The sequence below is a fragment of the Hippocampus zosterae genome, chromosome 21 (assembly GCF_025434085.1).
Source record: "Hippocampus zosterae strain Florida chromosome 21, ASM2543408v3, whole genome shotgun sequence".
Classification (NCBI taxonomy): domain Eukaryota; kingdom Metazoa; phylum Chordata; class Actinopteri; order Syngnathiformes; family Syngnathidae; genus Hippocampus; species Hippocampus zosterae.
The window spans coordinates 2,040,591-2,065,723 of record NC_067471.1 but is presented as its reverse complement, the minus strand read 5'-3'; the positions used below and the strand labels follow the sequence as shown (position 1 = coordinate 2,065,723).

At 43.3% G+C, this 25,133-nt stretch overlaps 1 long non-coding RNA gene across 1 annotated transcript; it reads left to right on the top strand.

Moving 5' to 3' along the window:
• On the top strand, positions 1–22,184 carry LOC127593766 (uncharacterized). Its single transcript, XR_007960493.1, has 2 exons — positions 1–644; positions 20,742–22,184. It is a non-coding gene; the product is annotated as an uncharacterized LOC127593766 (long non-coding RNA).
• The last annotated feature ends 2,949 nt before the right edge of the window (positions 22,185–25,133 follow it).

Sequence of the window (25,133 nt, the reverse complement as noted above, 5' to 3'; positions counted from 1 at the left end):
TGATCGTCATTGTAACCATCCATCCATCCATCGATTTTCCGAACCACTTGATCCTCACTAGGGACGCGGGGGGTGCTCGAGCCTATCCCAGCCGTCTTCGGGCAGTAGTCGGGGGACACCCTGAATCAGTTGCCCGCCAATCGCTAGGCACACAGAGACGAACAACCATCCACGCCCACACTCACACCTAGGGACAATTTAGAGCGTCCAATCAGCCTGCCATGCATGTTTTTGGAATGTGGGAGGAAACCGGAGCACCCGGAGAAAACCCACGCAAGCCCGGGGAGAACATGCAAACTCCACACAGGGAGGCCGGAGCTGGAATCGAACCGGTACCTCTGCACTGTGAAGCCGACGTGCTAACCACTGGATACCGGGCCGGTCGTTGTAACCCTGGCGATATTCAGGTAATTGGTAACTAGTTTACCATGACTCATGTGAGGTGTTAATTTTGGACAGATGATTAATTAGTTCAGTGGTATTTGTAGAGCACAATATCGTGGTATGGAGTTTGAAATCTACCACTAGTGAGTCGTGTGAACAGGCGTAAGTGTTCGCAACGTTACAAGATGTAAATATGTTTTTTTTTTGGACTGTGAAATGATATGAACTGTGTTATCTGTTCTTTAGAGGGGAGATCATTTGTGCTTTTCCACGTGCTTTGTATGCACCCAACACACCGGAACGTATCGATTTGTTTTACTGTTTATTGTATATGTTAAATTGCTCCATGTACAGCACTTTGCATGCAGCCATGGCTGTTTGAAAGTGCTCTATAAATACAGTTAAGTTGAGGTGTCAATGTATTTATTCATATAAAATGGTGGTTGTTGATACCAAGCCTTGGTAAGGTCATCCGAAATCAACGTGTGAGGTCACTGCCACTTTCCATTGATATCTGATCGCTTTTGTTGCCTTTTTCTGACAAGAATCAGCGGCCAGTCGGCGCACCAGCCGGAAAGGGACATCCATACCACGGAGGGTCCTGGTAGACCGCAGCTATGGCTCATGGATGGACAAGGCAAGGCGCTCATCACACAGTGCGCGTCGGGCACCAACAACCAAAAAAAAAAAAAAAATCAAGCTTGTAACAAGGGTAATAATTGGAATTATAATAATAATAGCATATCATATATATCAGAAAGGCTTGTAAAGTATGTTAACAAATATATGTCAAACTAAATTAATGTAGACTGCACGAAAAAATATTCATCTCCTTAGTGGAGATTTAGTTGGTCTACCTTTAGTGTCCTGCCACTCTCTCTTTTTCATTCACAAATATTTTGTCAATCGCAAATTTGGCAAAAGTTTATTTTTGGCTATTCAGATATGCCGTCAAAAAGGCATCAAGAGTTGGGGGCGGAAAAGACAAAAGAAAAAAAAAAAACAGCGAGTGACGCTCACACATCACTTCTAGGTTAGTCCATGTTTGAAATAATTGTTTGTTTGTTATGTTCGAGCCATGTTGAGAGGACCACAATAACCACAGCCATGTTTAGATGATGCGTTTACATGCACTTCAGTCATGGGGTAATCAGAAATTCAGTCAATAGTTCGATTTATTTCCAAATACATGTCGTAGGACTCTTGGCCTCAGTATAGGCCTCCCACCAAGCCGAAAAGAAGCTTTGCTTTACCTAAAGAAATGCGATTGGCGATTGTGTTATACAAGCTCGCCAAAAACAACCCAAACCCCTGTTGTGGAAAAGTTGTGACCTGCTAATTTATCCCGCAATGAAAATTAAATGTAATGTTCTGAGACAAAGTTGTTTAATATGTAATGACTATGCCGAGATTTTCGAGAGGTTCATCAGCCAAGAGCGCCATTTATTGGCGAAACCTAATTTGGGGGGGGGGGGGATGATCATCAAGATGTGTCTGTTGATTTCTCCCTTCCATATTCACTTTTTTCACATCACGACCACACTATTTATATCGTGCCATGTCAGCCCTTGTCTATCAATGGTAGAAGACAAGAACATTTCATGGACCTGTGTTTTGAATACAGGAATCCATAAAACATTTTTCGAAAATGTTTGGACCATGATTCAAAACTATATTTCACTGTAGAATCTGTAGAGGAATTTATCCCTTACTGTTATGTACTCCCTCCTTTGTTGTTGGGTCTGCTCTGACAAGAAAGAATGTCGTATACTGTTTCAAGTAGTTCCTCATCACTGTGATTTATTCATTCATTCATTCATTTTCCGAACCGCTTTTATCCTCACTCGGGACGCGGGGGTGCTGGAGCCTATCCCAGCTGTCTTCGGGCAGTAGGCGAGGGACACCCTGAACTGGTTGCCAGCCAATCGCAGGGCACCACTGTGATTTACTCTCGCTTTTATTTTTCGTTTTGTCATGATTTGACTTGAGAGTCGAGGACCCCAAAAAGCAAGGAGACGGGAAAAGCAGGGTGGACTGAACAAAATATATCCATCCAATTTCTTGTCCACTTTATCCTCACAAGAGTCGAGGAGGGTGCGAGAGCGTATCCCAGAAGTCTTCAGGCAGTAGGCGGGGTACACCCTGAACTTGTCGCTGGCCAATCACAGGGCACACATACAGTAGACGAACAACCGTCCGCGGTCACACTCACATCAGGACAATTTAGAGTGTTTATCCACCTTCCCATGCATGTTTTTGGAATGTGGGAGGAAGCAAGAGTACCCAGAGAAAACCCACCTCAGCACGGGGAGAATATGCAAACTCCCAACAGGAGTCTAGGATGCACGTGAAATGCTGCTCAAATGGTTTCAGCTTCTCTCACAGTGTACCCCTGTGTGCACTGTTAAGGAATTATTCCGCGAGAAGTAGTAGTAGAACACTGTTGAGGAATTTCACCTTGCTATGAGAACTATTGGTAACGGTCTCTGTCCTGAACATCCGCTACTTAAAACAAAGAATGTAGGGTGAAGTTGGGGTCCTATTTCCCCTTGAGTGATTAACAGCCCCCAAGTGTCTGCTTTTGCTTCCCCCACCTCAGGAAAGTTCCTGAAGGCTGTCAAGTTCCCTCGAGGAGGAACTCTTATCTCGAGATTTGTACACAGCAGAAATGGTCTGTACTTTGTCAAAATGCCAAGATCGAACTTTGCTTGACTTTTTTTGTTTCTGAGTTTTACTTAAGGGGAAGGACTGCCCGTCCCTAATTACCGTATTTTCACGACTATTCGACGCACCGTACGGTTGGGCGCAGTCTCATTAATGGGTGACATTTCTGTATTTTACACATAGACAAACCGCACTGTATTAATGGGCGCAGTTTTACAGTGGTAAAACATACGCCAGCTTAAATATACTGCATGCATGCGCGCACGCTAACACGTTAGCTTGAAGCATACGGTAGCATGCCAAGACTTACAGATACAAGCTAAAAACATGTTTTTAAAAAGGCAACAAACGCAGAACTGAGTTCGAGTGTATTTTATTTAGCCATCGTACAATGTTCTCAAGTTTTTCGATCAATCATCACCCAGAAATCCATCAAAGTCCTCATCCTCTGTATCAGAAGCAGAGAACTGCACATCACAGTTGTCATTGAACGCATCACATGCTAAAGCGTGAGTTGCTACGCATTGCCGAGCGGAAAGAAGGAGCAGCAACAGCAAAGTCAACATTTCTCTCGTGTGAAGCGTTCCCACATTTGAAAGTAAAGAACAGAGCGAAACATGGTGGCAGCGCGTGTATGTGTAGAAAGAATTGAACAATTGTACAAGTAATCCGTAATCCATCAAAAACGCTGTGTTCCCCCTCGTTGTCAGAGTCACTCTAATTGCCATGCGGCTCCACAGAAATGATGAGTTTGGCAAAAACTCGAACAACATTGCAAGCAGACACGTTTGTCCAAGCAGCCACAATCCATTTGCAAATTGTGGCGTAACTCGCCCAGCGCTGCCTCTCACTCTTTGTAAAGTTGTGTTTGCCATGGATCATCCATTGTTCCCATGCCGTTCGCAACTTTACTTTGAACGCCCGATTGATGCCGATGTCCAGCGGTTGGAGTTCTTTAGTCAAGCATCCGGGAATAACGGCAAGCTCAGAGTTCATTTGCTTGACTTGTTTTTTCACTGCTGCTGTGAGATGGGCACGCATGCCAAAAGCATAACCGGTGTCTTGAAGTTTGAACTGAGCTTCGTAGGCGTGTCTCTTTGTCGAATTTATTTTCGGGGGTTCTTAGAAACCAAAACCGGAGTTGTTTTGCAACAATGCACGTTGCCACAGGTGTTGGTACCTACTTGCGGCGTCCCTTTAGCGTCCACTTACACGCCCACCCTTCACCCATTGGCAGACTGCTCCCCAGCATGCCTGTCCTCTCTCACATCTGCCTTCTCTCTCTCTCTCTCTCTCTCTCTCTCTCTCTCTCTCTCTCTCTCTCTCTCTCTCTCTCCCTCTCCATATATGTATATATACACGCCCACCCTTCCCTGATTGGCCGACTTCTTTTCTGCATGCCTGGCCACAGTCACTTCCACCTTTTCTCTATTTAAACAGCGTGTCGGCTGTCAGTCAGATTTTGGAACTCAGCGCATACAAAAGACGCTCCGCACCATAAGGCGTCCTGTCCATTTTGGAGAAAATGTAAGACTTTTAATGGCGCCTTATAGTCGTGAAAATACGGTAACATAATTAACATACTATGCCTACATCTACGTGTGACTGTTATTGCTCGGGGCTTCCTGATGAAATCTGAGACTCACAGGAGCCCGAATCGATTCGTGTTGCGTTGTGATAAACTGAAGAAAAGACGACTTGGTGTTGGGTCTTCTTCCACCTTATAGAGAGATAAAAGAACCAAGGAGGGCCAAGAGCAAATTGACCGCTCCCATTCCTCAACAGCGCTGAATACAAACCAACGCAGCCCAACTACCTACTGTGCATGTCCCAGGACTCCATAACAAGATGTACTGTTGGGTGACAGCCATGAAAGAACTCTACAGTTGGGCAGCTTCACCTGACTTCACCGGTCTTTTTTTTTTTTTTTTTTTAATAACAGTCGAAAAGCAGGTTGTGGCTTCTTTTTTTTTCGGTTTAGTTGCAGGTCGACTTCTCTCTGCGTCAGCCTGCATCTGTGAGACAAAATACGTTTGAGTCGCCTTAGCAATCTCAAGGCTCCTCGCCACGGGCCAGTGCCTCATGGCTAATAACATTCACTGAGCATAAAGCTAACCGCGGGCCCACAGCTAATAACAAAACAAACAACATCGACTCAGCATAAAGCCAATCGCCAATCGGTCAGACTCACATCATGAATTGGTTGAATACAATAAGGCCGGTTTGCCCCCCCCCGCCCCCCCCCCCCACACACACACACACCGAGAGAACAAAATACTTAAAAGGCTCCAAAAGTACATTACATTAACTAAGACTTTACAGATGCTGTGCATAAAAAAAAAGAAATGAACTCCTTCCAAAATTAAAAGCTGCATGTGACAGAGGAGAAATTGCCTACTTTGTAGTCTACCCCCGCACTAGTACTCCAACACAACATTACACCACCTGACAAAAAACTGTTTGTTTGGTTTGGTTTGTTTATTGAACATAAAACATATACAGTAATAATTTGACAGAAAATAAGGTAGATAAAAAAGTAAAAGAAAGAAATCAGTCTTCATTCAACACAGTTATTATGTTCAAGGGAGTAGGATGAAGTAAAAAAACTTATCTAGTCCTACCCCGTTATGTGTTTATATCTACTAAGTCATTTTTATATCAATCAGAAAAGAAAAAGTAATAAGAAGTCTCCATTAAGGCTCATACTTTACCCTTAACCGTGATATTTTCACAACTTTTGGTTTGTATCGGGATTATATACATCCTCACCCTGGCACTCTTGTGTCAATTTTCTCTTGTATTCATAATGGATATTGCAATACCTTTCTCTATTTATTAACTTAGTTCTGATTTATCATTATATTTAATGTTTAGAATTTATCATTTTAACTCTGATTGGTGTAGGTTGTTTGTACTATTTTTTTGAATTTGTTTTTGAACTCAGCAAGCGATTTACTCATTTTTAGGTCCGTTTCGAGATTATTCCACAGATTAACACCTTTGCTAGATACACTTCTTTGCTTGATGTTTGTTCTTGTTTTGAGTTTTTTGAATAAGTTGGTACCTCTTAATTCATAGTTGCTTTCTCGAATTTCAAAAAACTTCTGAATGTTTTGGCAGAGCAGGTTATTGTGTGCTTTGTACATTAATTGGGCGATTTTAAAGTCAACCAGGTCATAAAATTTCATCGTATTTAATTTAATAAATAGTGGATTTGTGGGTTCCGTATATTTTGATCTATTAATAATTCGAATTGCTTTTTTTTGTAGTTTGAGAATAGGGAGTGTGTTTGTTTTGCAGGCATTTCCCCATATTTCCACACAGTAGGTCATGTATGGTAATAATAATGAAGTGTATAATGTGTACAAGGATCTCTTATTTAGCACTTCCTTGGTTTTGTAGAGGATCCCTACGGTCTTGGCTATTTTTCTTTTTACGTTATCGATATGTGGTTTCCAACATAGTTTTGAGTCTATTACTAATCCAAGAAACTTGGTTTCATACGCTCTTTCTATTTCAATTGAGTTTACCATAATTTTAGCTTGGTGTTTGATTGGTCTTGTGCCAAAAACAATTGACTTCGATTTTTTCAGGTTAAGTGACAATTTATTTCTGTCGAACCAGTTTTTTAATTTGTTTAATTCGTTTTCTACGGTTGTCAGGAGCTGTTTCAGATTTATTCCAGAACAGTAGAAAGTTGTATCATCAGCAAATAGGACACATTTAAATAGTTTTGAGACCTTGCAGATATCATTTATATATAAGATGAATCGTTTTGGACCAAGCACTGACCCCTGAGGTACTCCGTGAGTGATTTTCAGTTGATTCGTTTTTTTATTATTGAGTTGCACGTACTGATATCTGTTTTCTAAATAACTTTTTATCCATTTATAAGCTACACCTCTAATGCCATATCTTTCTAGTTTTTTTCAATAATATACTGTGATCTATTGTGTCAAAAGCTTTTTTTAGATCTAGGAAAACCCCAACAGTAAATTCTTTGTTGTCTATATTAGTGGCTATTGCTTCCACAAACTCCATAACTGCCATTGAGGTGGTCCGTTTTTCCCTGAAGCCATATTGATTCTCACTTAACAGCGCATGCTTTTGTATAAAACTATCAAGTCTGCGAGAAAATAGTTTTTCTAATATTTTTGAAAATTGTGGTAGTAGTGATATTGGTCTATAATTTGTAAACAGATGTTTTTCTCCACTTTTATAGATTGGAATAACTTTAGCAATTTTCATTTTTGATGGAAAGTGAACCAATCTCTTTTTTCGTCAATGGATGCTACAGCTTCTTGTTGACTTTGAAACTTAGCTTGTAGCCGACGTGTGCACATTTTGAGCATGACGTCTCTGATCCACTGGTTAAAGGACACTTTGATTCTCTCCTCTTTCATCTCAAACTGCTTCAAACAACAAAGCGTGTGATGGAAAAGTGGTTAGAACTGCATGACTGTCCGTGTTTTATGTTATGTGTTGTGTTTATTATTTTACTTTATGTTAACTGTTTTGTAAAGCGCTTTGTTACTGCTGCCGCTGTTGTAAAAGCGCTATATAAATCAGCATGTATTGTATTGTATTGTATTGTAAAGATACCAGCTTTGAATGACAGGTTGCATATGTGTGTGAAAGGTCGCACTACATATTCTATAATCTGCTTGATTATTGTCATATCAATATTAAAGCAATCAGTTGACTTTTTATTTTTAAAAGTTTTTATAATATTTGATACTTCTTCTTGTTTTACTGCAGTAAGGAACATTGTGGAGGAGTTTTTTTCTACGTATCTATCCACTTCAAACAGGTCTGTTGGATCAGGAATTTGTTTTGCTAGGTTACTGCCGATGTTGACAAAATACTCATTAAATTCAGTTGCTATTTCTGCAGTTTTTTCCAAAATAGTATTTTTGCCTTTGATAAAATACTCTGGATAATCCATTTTTTAGGACTATTTCTGATTACTTGGTTAAGTATTTTCCATATTTCTTGTGTGTTACCTTTATTCTGCTCTAATAGTGCATGATAATGATCTCTTTTACTGGTTCTTATAATATTTACTAATTTATTTTTATAGGTCTTATATTTTTTTTCTGCTTCTTCAGTTCTGAATTTTAAAAACAATTTATATAAATTGTTTTTCTTTTTACATGCGTTTTCTATGCCTTTCGTTATCCATGGCTTACTTGGGTCTTTATACTTTTTGGAAACTTTAGTTAATGGAAAATGTTTATCATATAAGAAGATTATGGTAGACTGCAATACTTCAAACGCTGTATTTGGGTCTTCGTTTGAGTAGACCTCGGTCCAGTTTTGTTTTTCTAGGTCTTGCTTAAAGGCATCGATGGAACGTTGGGTTCTTAGTCTTATTTCTGTTGTACAAGTTGTTGATTTAGCTTTTCTATCGAAATAATTATGAAAAACTGCAAAAACAGGCAGGTGGTCACTTATGTCATTAATGAGAAATCCACTTTCCATTTTATGATCAATCTTATTTATAAATATGTTATCTATTAATGTGGCCGTGTCAACTGTTATTCTGCTAGGTTTCAGGATTACTGGGAAAAAGCTGTTGCTGTACATAATATTTATGAAGTCAGTTGTTTTTTTGTGTCTATTTGGGTTTAATAAGTCAATGTTAAAGTCACCACATATTATTCGTGTTTTCTTATCGTTGCAGTAACTGAGCATATCTGTTAGTTTTTTATTGAATGTGTCAATACATGTTCCTCGTGTCCTATAGATGCAACTTATGATGATATTTGATGCCTTTTTATTGTGTATTTCAATGGTTAGACATTCCATTAGGTTTTCTATTGTGTTTGTCAATCTCTCGATTTTACTGCATTTAAGTGCTTTGTCTACATATATTGCAACCCCCCCCCCTCCTTTTTTGTTTTCTCTATTAGTTGCAAACATTTCATAACCTTCTATTTCCATTTCAGTTGTTTTATCTTCATCAAGCCAAGTTTCTGATATGGCAATTATTTTAAATTTATTGAATTTAGTCAGGTATTCTTTAATTTTTGTGAAGTTTTTATAGAGACTTCTACTGTTTAAGTGTATTACCGAAAGTGCATTTTCCAATTTTATATTAGTGTTGAATTGTTCATCCAGGTAATAGTCAGAGTTTGTTACCCTTTGTTTGTTGTTGAAGAAGTTATTGTCTGGGTCCAAATTGTTCTCGGGATCGAATGGCTTATAGTCAATATCTTCAAAGGGTTGGAAGTTCATGTTTTTGGGATGTGAATTTCCCGCTCCCATACGGTCGTCGATGGCTCCCTCATGGCCGTCGTTGGTTCCCTCGCTGTCGTCGCTCGCTCTCTCACCGTCATCACTGGGTCCCTCGTGGTCACTGGCTCCCTTGCGGTCGTCGCCGACTCCCTCACGCTCGCCGGCTGGCTGCCTCCCGGCTCTCTCACACGCGCTGGCTGGTTGTCTCCCGGCTGCCTCAGGCTCGCCGTCTCCCGGCTCCCTCGCGGTCACTGGCTCCCCTGCAGTCGTCGCTGGTTTCCTCTCGGTCGTCTCTCGCTCCCTTGCGGTCGTCGTTGGCTCTCTCACGGTGGTCGCAGGCTGGTTGTCTCCAGGCTTCCTCACGGTCGCTGGCTTCCCTGCAGTCGTCGCTGGCTTCCTCGCGGTCATCACTGGCTCCCTCACGGTCGGTCGTCGCTGGCTGCCTCGCGGTCGGTCGGTCTTGAAAAAGTTATTGTCCGGGTCCAAGTTGTTCTCAGGGTCAAACGTCTTGTGGTCAGTAGGGTTGGAGGTCATCAAAGGGTTGGAAGGGTCATCAAAGGATTCGAAGTCCATGTTTTTTGGTATGTGAATTTCCTGCTTCAGTAGGGTCAGAGTTTTTATTGTCGGGTGGTGAAAAATTCTCAGTATGCTGCTTGATGGTGTTGAACTCGAGCCTGTTGTGTTGGAGTACTGGTGCGGGGGTGGACAATAAGTTTGTTATGTCTTAAGTAGGCAGTTTCCCCTCTGTCACGTGCAGCTTTTAATTTTGGGAGGAGCTTTCTTTTTTGTCGTACGGCATCTGTAAAGTCTTCGTTCATGTAGATGTTGGAGCCTTTTAAATATTTTGCATTTTGTAGGATCCTTGATCTGTCCTTGTATCTTAGAAATTTCACCACAACTGGCCTTGGTCGAGGTCTTCCAGGGTCTTGTCTTCCTGTGCGGTGAGCTCTCTCCACCTCAATTTGCCCCTGTATCCGCAGTTTCTCCTTAAGGATTTTTTGAACTTTTTCCTCTGTTTCAGTCCACGTTTCTCCCGGTTTTTCCTCAATTCCATCAATTACTAAGTTGTTTCTTCTTGACTGTCCTTCCAAGTAGTCCACCTTGTCCGTTAATACAAGCATGCCGTCACATACTTTGTAGAATTCCGTTTGCATGTCTTTGGAATGGCCAGTTTGACAGATTAGATTTTTTTTAATGTCGTCTACCTCTTTTTGGGTAAAGTTGATGCTGGTTTTTATTTCTTGGACTTCCCTGGTAAAAGTGTCAAGTCGTGAGTTTGTTGAGTCTATTATCATCTTGACAAATCCTTTGAAATTTTCCTGTTGTTGTTGCAAGAGCGCCGTGAAAAGTTCTTTTTGTTGCTGGAGTAATTCATTTACTTGAGTGAGGGTCAGGGAATCCTCTTCCTGCTTTGTGTCTTGCTTCTGTTTGGGTGGCATTTTGTCGGGTCTCGTTGCTAGCCGGTTGTATGCTAGTTTGTGACGTGTCCAGTAGGCTTGCTGCTGGGTGTTTCTAACGTCGCAAGTGGGTTTACCGGCTCCCTCACGCTCGCTGGCGTTTGGTTGGTTGGTCTCTGGTCGTGGGTTCCAGCTGCGTAGCGACTTTTCGCAGTTAGCTTCCGTGCTAACGTCCGCGGTTAGCTTCCGTGCTAACCAGCTAGCGTTTCGTGACTCGACTGAAATAGGAAATCCACATACCAAAAATATGGACTTCCAAACCTTTGATTATGCTGACCACAAGCCATGCAACCCAGAGAACAATTTGGGCGCGGACATTAATTCCTTCAAGAATAATCACACAGGGATGAGATTTTCCGCTTTTTTTCCAGTCAAAGTGGACCTTTTTTATCTTGTTCCAAATCCGTCGAGAATATTTTTTGGGGGGCTGGGGGGCAGGGCCTGGTGTTATTTCTGGGCTGCCGGACTTACTTGTCTTCAGCAGACTCGGGACTCCCTAATATTTACCAAAAAAGTTTGCAAGCATACATTTGGAATACAGTTTTTTTCTCGCTCTAGTTTGTCGTTACTTCACATATGGGCTAAACCCAATGTCTTAATTGTTGTGATTGGTCGCTATATCGGCAAGTGCAGAATGACAAACAATCACAACCAATGTTCGCCTTCCTAAACCCCTTGCCCACGAACTCTGAATGGTTTTGCACGAGGGATGTAGTGTATTGGAATTACTTGTGCATGTAATCTGTATTAAACAACATGCCAAATGTTATTGAGACTCGCGACGAAGCTTATGTGCGTCAGATACATGCGGATCTGAAAAACAAGTTTTGATGGGACTGGTTGGATAGAAAGCTGACGGTGTTCCCAGTAGGAACCAGAAAAGAGGAACGATTGTCTGTGCTTGTTTTGGAATTCGTGTAAAAAGCTCGATGTCGCTGGTAAAGCTCTGTGTACAGTGTGTGACAATGTCACGGCAAAAACACCCTTTCCGGGACTGGGTTTCGGCTCCTCGTCTGGGAGCTGAGGGTTGAAGCGAATCCAGAGGAAAGGGGACTACTCTTGGTGGTAAGTAGGGCGGCGGTGTCCTGTACGTACTTAAACTCCACTTAAACACTCTAGGTGAGTGTTTGCGCGCCGGGTTTGTAAAAACGGAGGTCGGGGTGGTCTTTAAACCTGTTTTTATTTGAAACTCTCTCAAGACAGGTGTTGCAGTTTGCGACATCCGAATATCTAGACTACACCTGGTTCGACAACCTATTTGAGCCTGAGAGGGGTTTGTTGAGAAGGGACTCTTTCAACGTTGATTGAGTGTTTGCGCGCCGGCAAAAAAGGACGTGGTCTTTTTAAGCCGCAAAGCCCTGAGCCATACTAGTCCCTATCAGGCATATAGACCGGCAAGTCTCATAAACTGGTGAGGGCGACGGTGTCCTGCACGTGCTTAAACTCCGTGTGTAAATAATGTGTATTAAACTCAGGGTATAAATAATGTGTATATAGTGCGTTACCTCGGGTGAAGGTAGTCGGATAAAAGCAAATTAAATGTGCATAAATGAATGACTGTGTAACTGCGTGAGTGGAGGTTCGCTACCTCATCTGAACAGGACATTTGTTGTGGCAACTGAGGAAGCAGATGCAAGAATTTCCCGCCACCTTGGTGGTAGAAGGTTCGAAATTACCTCAGTCGGAGAAATTGCCACCCTGTTCAAGGGAATAGTCAGCCGAGTTATCCTAGGTAAATCGCTGACTCTCAAAATTTCTCAAATTCTCAAAGTTCCTCTCAAAAAATTTGCGAAATGGGGATACTAAATAGTAAGAGCACGGATCAAATGAATCCTAAATTGAAGTTAACATGTATGGACTGGAAATTCGTAGAGAGCCAATGTCCTTCGAAGATAAAACATTTAAATTTTACATTACTCCACCTGCAGGATAATTTTAGAATTATGTGCGAAAACGTCAGAGAGAAAATGGATATGGATGGATTTGAAGACATTGAGTTCTGGATGTTCTTGGCTGAAAAGAAGAAGAAAGTGAAAGTAGAAAAGGGAATAGAGAAAGTTGAAAGAAGGAAATGTGTCAGTGAGATGGAATTTAACCGTGACAAGAGCGATGGAAACATTATGTTTCACAGGGGAGAGGATGAGGAGTTGGGACCGGTAGGATTTACGGACAGAAGTAAAACAGAAAGTGGAGAGAGAAAGTGAGCTTGAGATGACATCCACAAATCCTGTTACACCATCATTGTATTCATCCCTTCCAACTTCGACATCTCCTTTTCCACCATCCCCTCCACCCTCGTTTCGAGGGGGCCATCCAATGACCTTTTGGGGAAGGGGAGATTTGGGAGTGAATTTTGAAGTGAACACACGCACAGTCAACAATCCCCGCCGTAATAGGGGCAGAGGAATGCCAAGTAAGAGACGTGGGACTGATCCAGGGAAGATTATTTGTTGGTGTTGTAGGGCAAAAGGCCACATTTCCCGTGACTGTCCCAAGAGTAAATTTGTAAGTGCATGACAAGACATTCCTGCTTCTCAGCAAGAGATAGCAACTTTCCTTGTTGACTTCATGATTGAAGGAAGTTTCCTTTTGAAGGAACACGGAACGTGATAGCGGCTTGTTTGACGGTAAATTGGTGGTGTAGACTGTATCGATATTTGGATGGGGTGAAGTCTTCTCGCGGATGACAAAATTAAAAGTTCGGATATGCTTAACTTGTTTGAGAGTGGTAGCAAGGTGAATATTTTGGTTTGTCTGTAGGGTTGTGTCTGCGAATATGTGTTGGATAATCTTTGCGTGTGGGTGTGTAGATAAGCGTGACTCTTGGCGCGACTCATGGAGTCTTGTTTATTTTCTGGCTTTTGCAGTGTAGAAGGTTTGTATGGCATCTATTATAATTACTTGTAATTGTAACTGTTTTTATTATAATTCCCAACACCACTTCAGCTTCATTATTTCAACCGGCACTACATGAAGTATGTGTAAATCAGGTAAAGAAATAAAATGGTTGAGTATGGGTGTGGTGACACAGAGAGTTTTGGATACTTATAGTGGGTGAAATGCAAGTGAAAATATTGATGGTGAGACGTAAGGTGATGATGGAAGTTGAGTATGTTGAGATAAAGAAAGGCACAGGCAGGTGAGGTTTGACACACTGATGCTACGAATTAGAAGGTCACCGTGTGTTTAGGTTGAAAAGGGCCGGAAGGTCACGAGATGCTTAGATGGTTGTTTGTAAGTCGTAAACACAATTTTTTGTTTGTGTTGAGTGGTCGTCAGTGGACGTGTGTGGGACGTTGTTAACTTTCTGGGAGGAGGTAGAATGTGTAAGTATACAGTGAAGGCCTTGATTTGGATGATTTGTAAATGTTACCTGTCTGTGGGTTTCAATTATCTTATTTGTTTTATAAATGCTTCTGTTATGCTGCTAATTGCCAGAATGTTCCGATTATTATTCCAATGTTTTTTAGATTACGTTCATAAGATGCACATTTCTCTTGAAACATAAGAGCCATCACGGCTCCTGATGTGGGAGAAATGATGTTCTTGTCTCATGAAATTTTGTAAATTCAGTTACAACTTTGCTATCCATGGATTGTGTTGTGCCTTCCGTCATTATGAAATTTAATGACTAGAGTTGAAGCTATCGTCGAACATACAAATTCTTGTTGGTTTGAGTCAGAAAAAAACCCGTCAGATTTTAAGACATGTCTCATTTGTGCATACACGGCTGGATTTCTAATTTCGTTCGTCACAAGAGCAAAATCTTCCGGCTTTAATCAGCGTGTTTCAGGGTCACGTGTGAATAATTTACAATTGGATTCGTTAACTTAGTATGACTGCACGTTTTAAGTCAAGTCAAGTCAAGTCAAGTCAACAGTATTTATAGAGCACTTTCAAACAGCCATCGCTGCATACAAAGTGCTGTACATGGAGCGATTTAACATATACAATAAACAGTAAGACGAATCAGGAATTTAAGGTCAACAGTGGCATTTTTGAGAATCACGCACCCTAGGTGGTGTTTACCAAAGACAGTTGTGACATAGATAAGCCTTTTGGCAGCCTTGAGCAGTGTATGGTGCAAACTCTGCATGCTGGAAGAGTGCTAGGGAAAAAAAAAAGGATGAGCTGTTGCACACTAGCATGTCCCTCTCATCCCTTGCAAACTGTTCTCTTCTTTTGAAATCCCCCATCTCTCATTAATTTCAGACCACATCATTAAATCCAAGACTTCCTCCTGTCAGCTTGATCCCCTCCCCACAGTTCTGGTCAAATCCTGCCTACCCTCTCTGCTTCCCTTCATCTCAGCCATTATCCATTCCTCTCTTTCGACTGGAATTGTTCCTGTGCTCTTCAAAACTGCAGCTGTCACCCCAATCCTGAAAAAACCTGGTTCAGATCCCAATGACTTCAATAACCTACGCCCCATTTCCCATCTTCCCTTCATCTCGAAAATTCTGGAGAAAACTGTCGCCTCTCAGCTCCACTCCCACCTCACGACAATAGTCTTTACGAACAATTCCAGTCCGGCTTCCGTCCCCGTCACAGTACTGAAACAGCCCTCATAAAACTCACAAACGATCTTCTCATGGCAGCAGACTCTGGCCTTATCTCCATCCTCATCCTCCTTGACCTGAGTGCAGCCTTCGACACAATCTCTCACCCCATCCTCCTCAATAGACTCTCTACCATAGGCATCACCAACACCCCTCTACATTGGTTCCACTCATATCTCACTGGCCGCTCTCAGTTCATTCAACTTGATTCTTTTACTTCACAATCCCTCCCCGTTTCTTCTGGTGTTCCCCAGGGTTCTGTCCTCGGTCCGCTCCTCTTCATTGTCTACCTCCTTCCACTCGGAAACATTTTCCGCAAATTTGGCTTACACTTTCACTGCTTTGCGGATGACACCCAGCTCTATCTCTCCAGCAAACCCGACGCTTCTCTCGCACCCTCGTCCCTCTCTCACTGTCTCTCAGAAATCAAATCTTGGTTCACCCACAATTTCCTCAAGCTATATCAGCAGTTGGTGCAAGAAAGAACCACAACGCAGCGATGGACAACGCCCAAGAAGAAATGGCTTACTCCGAAGCCAAAGCATCATCGAATGCATCATCCAAACACTCATCCATATTGTCCTCAAAGTCCAGTGTACTAGAAGCAGCCATCTTGGCAAGAGCCTCTGCAGAAGCTACAAATGCTAAAGCTTCATACAGAAAAAAACAATTGGAAATCAAGAAACAACAAGCCAAACTGGAATTGGAAAAAGCAACATTAGAGGCAGATCTAGATCTGCTGGAGATGGAGAAGGAAGTGGCAGCCGCTACAGCGAAAGCAGAAGTCCTAGAAGCAGCTGTAGCGATCGAACACGGCAAAGCTGAAAGCGTCAAGAGTGCAGTCCCACTACAAGCAGTAAGAGAACGAACTATGGAGTACGTGCAACACCAGACCCAGCTGAAGTCAGTTCAACCGGCAAGGACACAATCGTTCACCTCAAGGACACCCGAACAACACCGCTCTCCTCCGGTACGCAAGAAAACTTCTGTAAAGGATGAAACACCTGACATACCAAGAGACTATGTGAAGCATAGCTACCACGCTTCCCCCAATAATGATCCACCCATGACAGACTTTGCTAAGTTCCTTGCACGCAGAGAGTTAATCACAACGGGGCTATTTCAGTTTGACGACACCCCAGAAAACTTTAGAGCATGGCAGTCGTCATTCATAAATGCAACCGGAAATGTTGGCCTCACATGCAGTCAGGAGTTAGATCTCCTAGTCAAGTGGCTCGGTAAAGAGTCCTCAGAACACGTGAAGAGAATCAGAGCTGTATATACCACTAACCCACAAGCAGCCCTCCAGGTGTCCTGGGACAGGCTCCAAGAGTGTTACGCTACACCAGAAGTAGTGGAAAACGCCCTCTTTAAAAAGTTGGACAACTTCCCTCGCCTTACAAACAGAGACGACGTAAAACTCAGGGAGCTCGGAGATCTGCTCTTGGAGCTACAAGTTGCTAAAGATGAGACTTATCTCCCTGGCCTTGCTTACCTCGACACACCCCGTGGTGTTAAGCCCATAGTTGAAAAGTTGCCTCTAAGTCTCCAAGAAAGATGGCTTCACACAGGCTCAAAATACAAACAACTATATGACGTGTCGTTCCCTCCCTTCGCATATTTTGTCAAGTTTGTCCAAGATGAGGCTAAAGCAAGAAACGATCCAAGTTTTGCCATCTGCAGCAGTCAACCCTTCCCCAAAGGTGAGAGACCACCATACAAAACACCTCCTACAGTAAACAAAACAGAGGTTGACACAGCCGCTCTAGATAATACAGAGGAGGATGATTTAACACGCTACTGCCCCGTTCATAATAAATCACATCCTCTGGCTAAATGTAGAGCATTCCGGACCAAACCACTACAAGAAAGGAGGAACATACTCAAGGAATACAGAAGATGTTTCCGCTGCTGTTCTCCCCTTCATCAAATAAAGGACTGCAACGTGAAATTAAACTGCGAGGAGTGTCACAGCGAAAAACACTGCTCCGTCATGCATCCTGAGTCAAGTCAACAACTTCAGCCGGAAAACGCGCCGGAACCAAAGCCTCAGCTCCAAGACAACACACCACCAGAGGTAACGTCACGGTGCACTGAGATCTGTGGTAAAGGCAGTCCGCCGCGCTCTTGCTCGAAGGTATATCTCGTTCGTGTTTTCCCAAAAGACCAGCCAGAACGATCCGTTAAGATGTATGTAATCCTTGACGATCAGAGCAATAGCTCGCTGGCTCGTCCCGAATTCTTCAAGCTCTTCGGGATCAAGAGTAGCCCCCTGACTTACCAGATGAGAACGTGCGCTGGTCTGACCGAAATGCTTGGCAGAAAAGCAACAGGGTTTCAAATTGAGCCAGTAGGTGGAGGTCCACGTCTAGACCTCCCACCTCTTATCGAATGCGATGAGATAGTTTTCAATAGAGGTGAGATACCTACGCCCGAAATCGCGCTCGCCCACACCCACTTAAAACACCTTGCCCCTCTCATTCCAAAGTACGATCCTGATGCTCAAATTGCAGTTTTACTGGGCAGAGACATTATACAAGTCCACAAAGCACGGCAGCAGGTCAACGGACCCCACAATGCTCCCTTTGCCCAGCGCCTGGATCTAGGCTGGGTAATCGTGGGAGAAGTGTGTCTGAATGCTCACAAGTCAACCATCAGCGTTTACAAAACTCACATGCTCTCAAACGGTCGCCCATCTCTCCTCACTCCTTGTCCCAACAGCATCACCATCAAAGAAAAACCATGCTACGGCGGGGAGCACAAGAATGGTTTCTCTAACCGCGGCTCAAAATCCGATGCAGTAGCCGAAATCCTCGGAAACGACGTTTTTGAGTGCGCAGAGAACGATAACCAGTGTGCCATGTCTTTCGAGGATGAGACCTTCTTAAAGATAATGGCGAAAGAGGTGCACCAGGACAAAAATAATAACTGGGTCGCTCCATTACCCTTCAAGTCCCCTCGTTTGCCACTCCCAAACAACAGGGACCAAGCATTGTCTAGACTTAACTCGCTTCGACGCAGCCTTATAAAAAGCCCTCAAATGAAAGAACAATTCTCAGCCGATATTGCCACCAGGTCAATACCTGCATCACAACTCATGGACACAATGTGGTTTAAGGGAGCAGACTTCCTTTACAAACTACCCGAACCTGAAATGTACCAAACGTTTGATTTAATTGATCCTGAAGTTGACGACGAAATCAGACAAGTCGCAACGTTCGCTGCACATATTCAGAAAAATGGACTCTCGTCAGAACGCTTCAAACGCTTCTCAAACTGGAACTCACTGGTACGTGCCATTGCATTCCTAATTCACCAAGCTCGTTCCCACTCATCGAGTAACTCGTCAAGTCACTCATGTAAAGGGTGGCATCAGTGTACTATGCCACGCACTCCGGAGGAGATGGAAATTGCCAGTCGCCTCATCCAACAGTCCGTCCAACGGGATACTTTCCCTGATGAATATGCTGCTCTCCAAGCGAATCAAACTGTCCATAGCTCAAGTTCTATTGCAGCTCTCGATCCCTACATGAGCGACAAACTCATTAAAGTCGGTGGTCGTCTCAGGCATGCTTCATTGAACATAGCACAAAAGAATCCAATCGTTCTTCCAAACAAGCATCACGTGACTACTCTGCTCATCCGACACTACCATGCTAAAGTCATGCACCAAGGAAGGCATTTCACAGAAAGTACAATTCGACACGCTGGACTCTGGATCATAGGTTGCAAAAGACTGGTCTCATCCATGATTCACCGTTGCGTAACATGCAGAAAACTCAGGGGAAAACTTGAGACTCAGAAGATGGCAGATCTCCCACACGAGAGACTTGAAACATGTCCTCCATTTTCGTATGTTGGATTAGATGTATTCGGCCCATGGTCAGTGGTCACTCGGCGCACACGAGGTGGAGCGGCGCAGAGCAAAAGGTGGACAATACTTTTTACATGCATGACCACAAGAGGTGTCCACATTGAAGTTATAGAATCAATGGATTCTTGCAGTTGTGTAAACGCAATTCTTTGCAATACGTGGTCCAGCCAAGCAAATGCGATCCGACAGGGGCACCAACTTCATCGCAGCAAGTGTAGAGCTGGGCATAGCACAACCGAACAAGAATCCTCCCAACGTCACTAACTATCTTCATGCCAACGGTTGCACTTGGGAGTTCAACCCTCCGCATGCTTCCCACATGGGGGGCGCCTGGGAGAGAATGATTGGAGTCACTCGCAGAATATTGGACTACATGCTCCTACAAAACAAACACGCCCGTCTGACACATGACGTGCTTTGTACCCTAATGGCGGAGGTGTCATCTATAATCAATGCAAGGCCCTTAGTTCCTATCTCAACTGACCCCTCCTCACCATTCCTGCTATGTCCTGCAATGATCTTAACCCAAAAGCGACACGTTCCTCCTCCACCAGGAGACTTCTGTGGAAAAGACTTGCTCAAAGGGCAGTGGAGACAAGTGCAAGCGCTTGCAAACGAATTTTGGAGTCGCTGGAGAAGCGAATACCTAAACACCCTCCAATCAAGGCGCAAGTGGCATACAGCACGTGGGAACATCCAGCCAGGTGACATTGTGCTGTTGAAACAAAATCAAGCACCCAGAAATGAATGGACAATGGCCGTCATCACAGCCACATTTCCAAGCGACGACGGAAGGGTCAGAAAGATCGAAGTGAGAACATCATCTCAGGGCGTCTCAAAAACATTCTTACGTCCCGTCTCGGATGTTGTCATGCTTCTAGAAATTGAAGAAACTGTTAAATAGTTGTAGTGGCATTAGTAATGCCAGGCGGGGAGTGTTCTGCCCACAGTAAAAGTTTTGGGTCATTTCATTAATAGTAATTCCGTTTAGAATATTCATTTAGTTATCGCGGTGCATTGTGGGTAGCTGACGTCATGTTTCAACAGACGACTCATTACAGAAAGCGTGACCGTGATCGTTGCAACTGGTCCCCCTGAGTTATATTCCTTTCGTTTCACCTTCGAAAGCAATGGCTGTAAGTCTGCTTGTGTTTATCATTATTTAGAAATGTATTTCAGAGATTGTTATTGGAAATTCGCTAGTTTAGAGTGTTGCTAACGACGTAGCGACAATGCTAAATCGGTGCTAACAAGCTAATTAGCATGCGAAGGTGCTGCGAAAATGCATTGTTTATCGTTGTTTGTCACATTTTGAGCTGCATTTATGTCCTTGTTAAACACCTGACGATTTGTGTTGTATTTGTGTACACAATATTAATGCATGTTTTAAATCTGTTCATTTCAGTTTCACTCTGCAATTCATTGAGTCGATGTCACAGTTGTTCACTGTACGCCGTCAAGAAGACCGTAATAAAGGAGCAAGACGCTCAGTTTCCTGGCTCATGAATAAATGAGTTTGGCTTGCTGTTGACCTGCGTTAACATACCTATAGTATCCAACACGTAGCGATAACAGTACAATCAGGAATGCTTGGTGCACTGTGTGGAAGTTTAGGGACGCAACCACCTTTCCGAGGACGTGGTTGGGAAGAGATAAGTGTTAAGACTAAACAGTGAGCAAGGGGGAACAGTGAATGGAGCCATCAACACCAGCTGCGGCGTGATGTTTTTGTGACAATTGCACAATAATTTTACGTTATTTTTGGTCGTAAATTAATTTCAGCAACAAAAAAACTCAGGAGCCATTTGAGAGCGGATAGAGGCTCTTTTTACTGAGCCGAGCCTAAAGAACCGACTATCTAAAAAGAGCCGGAATTCCCATCACTAGTGTGCACGCAAGCACGAGCACGCACACACATTCAACCAATCAGCGCTGACACAAAGGGCGTTACAGATCAAAGAGCTTTGATCAACGACAACAGCTAAGCTAGTAGTTAAGACGAAACAGCGCTTGAGGTCGGACGGACACGCTCTCCGTTAATCTGTATGTTTTTCTTTTCTTTTTCTGTAAAAATACATATATTTTGATACTACAATAGTATTCTCGTCCACGGAGTCTTTTTTCGTCCCACCGGGGTTTAGCCAGTGTGATTATAAAGAGACTAAAATCTCTTTTGAGGTTATTACAGCCTTGTTGAGGTCAATATTTGATAACCAAGTAGATTTTGATATATTTTTTAAAATATATTTTCAAAAGCAGCGCAAGCTTTTTTCCCAAAAACTTACACCTGTTCGGTTAAGGCACCTTCGTAAAAGTCTCATAATATTATATATTATACATATAATATAATATATTCATATTATTTTCACTTTCAGTGCGTCAAATGTTTTCAACAATTTCAGACCTAACCGTAGACATGACGTTTTTCATTATTTCAGGACAAAATCCGACGGGCTTTGCTGCAGGGCCCAGAAGTCATATCAACATCAACTGAGGGTTTTCAAGTCCCCTGCCTGAAATTTCTGCCAATTTCTTCACCGGGCCTCCTCCCAAGACCATCGCACACGCCGTCCGCTTGGAGTTGCACCCATCCGAGCAGCAGCAGCAGCCAGCCACCTACACTTACACCGTCCCGGGCTTTCCTCACGTCTGCTACTCAGACTGAAGCGGATGGCCGGGAAGACAGAACCAATCAACCAAGCAGATGACATATTAAATAATAAAATAAAACGGAACTCCTCATTGGCACCAAATCCACCCTAAACAAAATAAACAATTTCTCCATTCCCTTTGACAGCTCCACCATCTCCCCCTCCCCTCAGGTCAATAGTCTGGGCATCATCCTTGATAGCACCCTCTCCTTCATCTCACATATCAACAACATTGCTCATTCTGCATATTATCATCTTAGAAACATTCACCGGCTCCGCTCTTCTCTCACCCCTCACTCCACTGCTATACTTGTTCATACCCTCGTCACCTCCCGACTTGACTACTGTAACTACCTCATTCAACACAGTTAACACAGGCTCATACTTTACCCTTAACCGTGATATTTTTACAACTTTTGGTTTGTAACGGGACTATATACACCTCCTGCTCGGTCTCCCCCAAAAAACCCTCCATAAGCTTCAGCTGGTCCAAAACTCAGCCGCTCGCATTATCACGCTCACACCATCCATAAACCATATTAAACTTGTCCTCCAGCATGTCCACTGGTGCCCCATTATACACCGCATTCAATATAAAATCCTGCTCCTTACAATTAAAGTCATCCATAACCTTGCCCCTCCATACCTGGCTGACCTCATCCATATTCCTACACCTCTCTGCTCTCTTCGCTCTTCTTCCTCTCTCCTCACTGTCCCCCCTGCTCGCCTCGTCACCATGGGAAATAGAGCCTTCAGTCACTCTGCTCCCCAACTGTGGAACACACTCCCCGCTGACCTTTGTAAGACAGACTCATGAACACATTTCAAATCCAGCCTCAAAACACATCTGTTGAGACAAGCTTATTCACTCTAAACATAAATCCATTGTCTATCTTGTTTTATTTTCTTATTTTATTTGATGTTGTTTTTAACATTGTATTTGTGTTTTTTAACTGCTTGTTGTAAGGTGTCCTTGAGTTTTTAGAAAGGCGCCCACAAATGAAATGTATTATGATGATGATGATTGTTATTATTATTATTATTAGATTACCGCAATTACCATACATAAGGCGCATCGGATTTTGAGGCTCGCTGTGAGCTTTTAAGAAAATGGAAGGCTTTTTAGGTGCACCTTTTCGTGCAGAAAATACAGTATGTTCATGGTAAGGCACAGTTATTCTACCAGTGCACTGACTTGGTTTACTCGTGAGGACAAAGGCACCTCACACATGGATCTTAAAATAGAAGTGAAGTTGCTCTCACGGTTTCCATATGCAGGCCCGCTCTTTGACATCGAGTGCGAGGGTCCGATACTGCGGCAAATTCACTTTCCTCACTGCGAGATCCTGTTGGTGGCCGAGTTTGCCGACCCCTTGTGGGTGGGCCATATGAGGCACGAGGGCCTGGAGCTGTACAGCCCCAACGAGACCACCCGGACCGACATCGTCGCCAAAATATCGGGCTGCTCCACTCTCGGGCTGATGCGAGATGAGGACAGGCCTCTCGTGCCCATCCGAGCTCTGGTGGCCGTCTTCCTAGATCATGGGGTGCCGTGCCTTCAAGTGTTTTTACTCCCGGAAAACGTGGTGCAGGATCAAATGCGACGGCAGAGGGCGAGAAATAACTGCAACGAGAGGTTCATCGAGACTATCTCTGATTGCGAGCTGGTCCCGCGGCGGAAGTACACGCTGAGCAGCAGGAAGTATCAGACTTGATCATCATTCGACCGGACAGGGTGACGTTTTACCTAGTGTCTCACAGCTCCAATCCTGTGTTCCAAATATTTGGATTTGGCAGCTTGGGGTCAATCCATCTGACACTGAGGGAACATAATGGCACGGGCTCTGTCTGGGGTGCCTTGGTTCCTTTGGTGCCAGTGACACGGAGGCAGCATGGATCCCTTGTTGGAGATCTAAGAAAAGTTTGGTTCATCCGGAGTTCATCCGACGGCTATCGATGGCCATGTTGGATACGCTAGTGAGCCGCCTGTTTCAAGCCCGTGTTCTCAGCGAGGCTGATGAAGCACCACTGAACAATGAAAACGAAAAGAATCTGCAAGGTGTGTCTCCTCATCAGCACAATCATCCAGAAAGGTGAACCCGCTTGCGAGATGATGGTTACGTTTCTTCATGAGGATGACCCCTACAATGCAGAGAATCTTGGTTTGGCGTGAAAACATCGATGTCGCAAGAGACCACCTGGAATGAAGCCTGGGTCCCCTGGAAATAGACTGAAGAGACCTGGGGCGGGCATCTTTGGTCCTCAAGGTCCTCGATCCAGCATGTTATAATTGCACATACACTTATTTTCTGTTTAATTACTCCAAATTGTTACTTGAGAGTGTTTTCACAACAAACTATATGAAGTAAATTGTGATCTTTTTTTTTATAACAGGTACAAAAGCACATCTTCAACTGTGTTTTTAGTAACTGTGTAATATCAGTTCATCCATAAATGTGTTCGATCAACAACCAATCTGCCAGAAGAATGTGACAAGTGGAATCAACATTGCTGATCACAGGAGGTATTTTCTGTGGACCAACATGAGCTATGAATCAATTGTACTTTTTGACCCTTATGTTGGAGGAAGGAGACATCTAAAACATACAGCGTGGACCGGATTTGGACACCCTTGAAAGATTCGGAAAAATCCAACTGGGTAAGATTTGGCAGTTGCTCTGTCTAGAAACACAACTGGTGAATTAAAATGAATGAATGTCATAAGATGAGACTGAGACTGATCACTCAGCCTCCGAAGTTCTGTTTCAGCCAATCTCGGGACAGGTTTGAGGTGTGAGAACTTGCTCCGTCTCGCTGGAACCAGAAATCTCGGCCAGAGGCATCATTGGACCAATCTTCATCGAAGAATCTGGCGCAGCAGTGAAAGTCACCAAGGAGCGGTATGTGGAGGTCCTCAAAACCTTCAGGAATGAGCTCCAGACCATCTAGCCGTCGCTCATGAGCAAGTTCTGGTTCCAGCATTTACACTTTATAATGCAATAATGTAATTGTAACATTTGTTTGTTACATATTTTGATGCATATTAATAAAACATTTCTGTCTGAATTTGGGGAAGTGGGGGCAGGCCCTGGAACGAATTAGAGCATTTCCAGTTTCACCGCAGTGTTGTCCGTTGCTCTTTTGGTGACTCGATATTACGTTTGAAAAGAGATATAGAAAGTACAAAAACACATCGTTTGGTCACTTTTGTTTGAATATTGACACACCAACATTGAAATACAGCTAAAAATACATATATTTTCATTTTTTTAATGAAAGAAGAATCCCATATAAAACGAGGCACAAA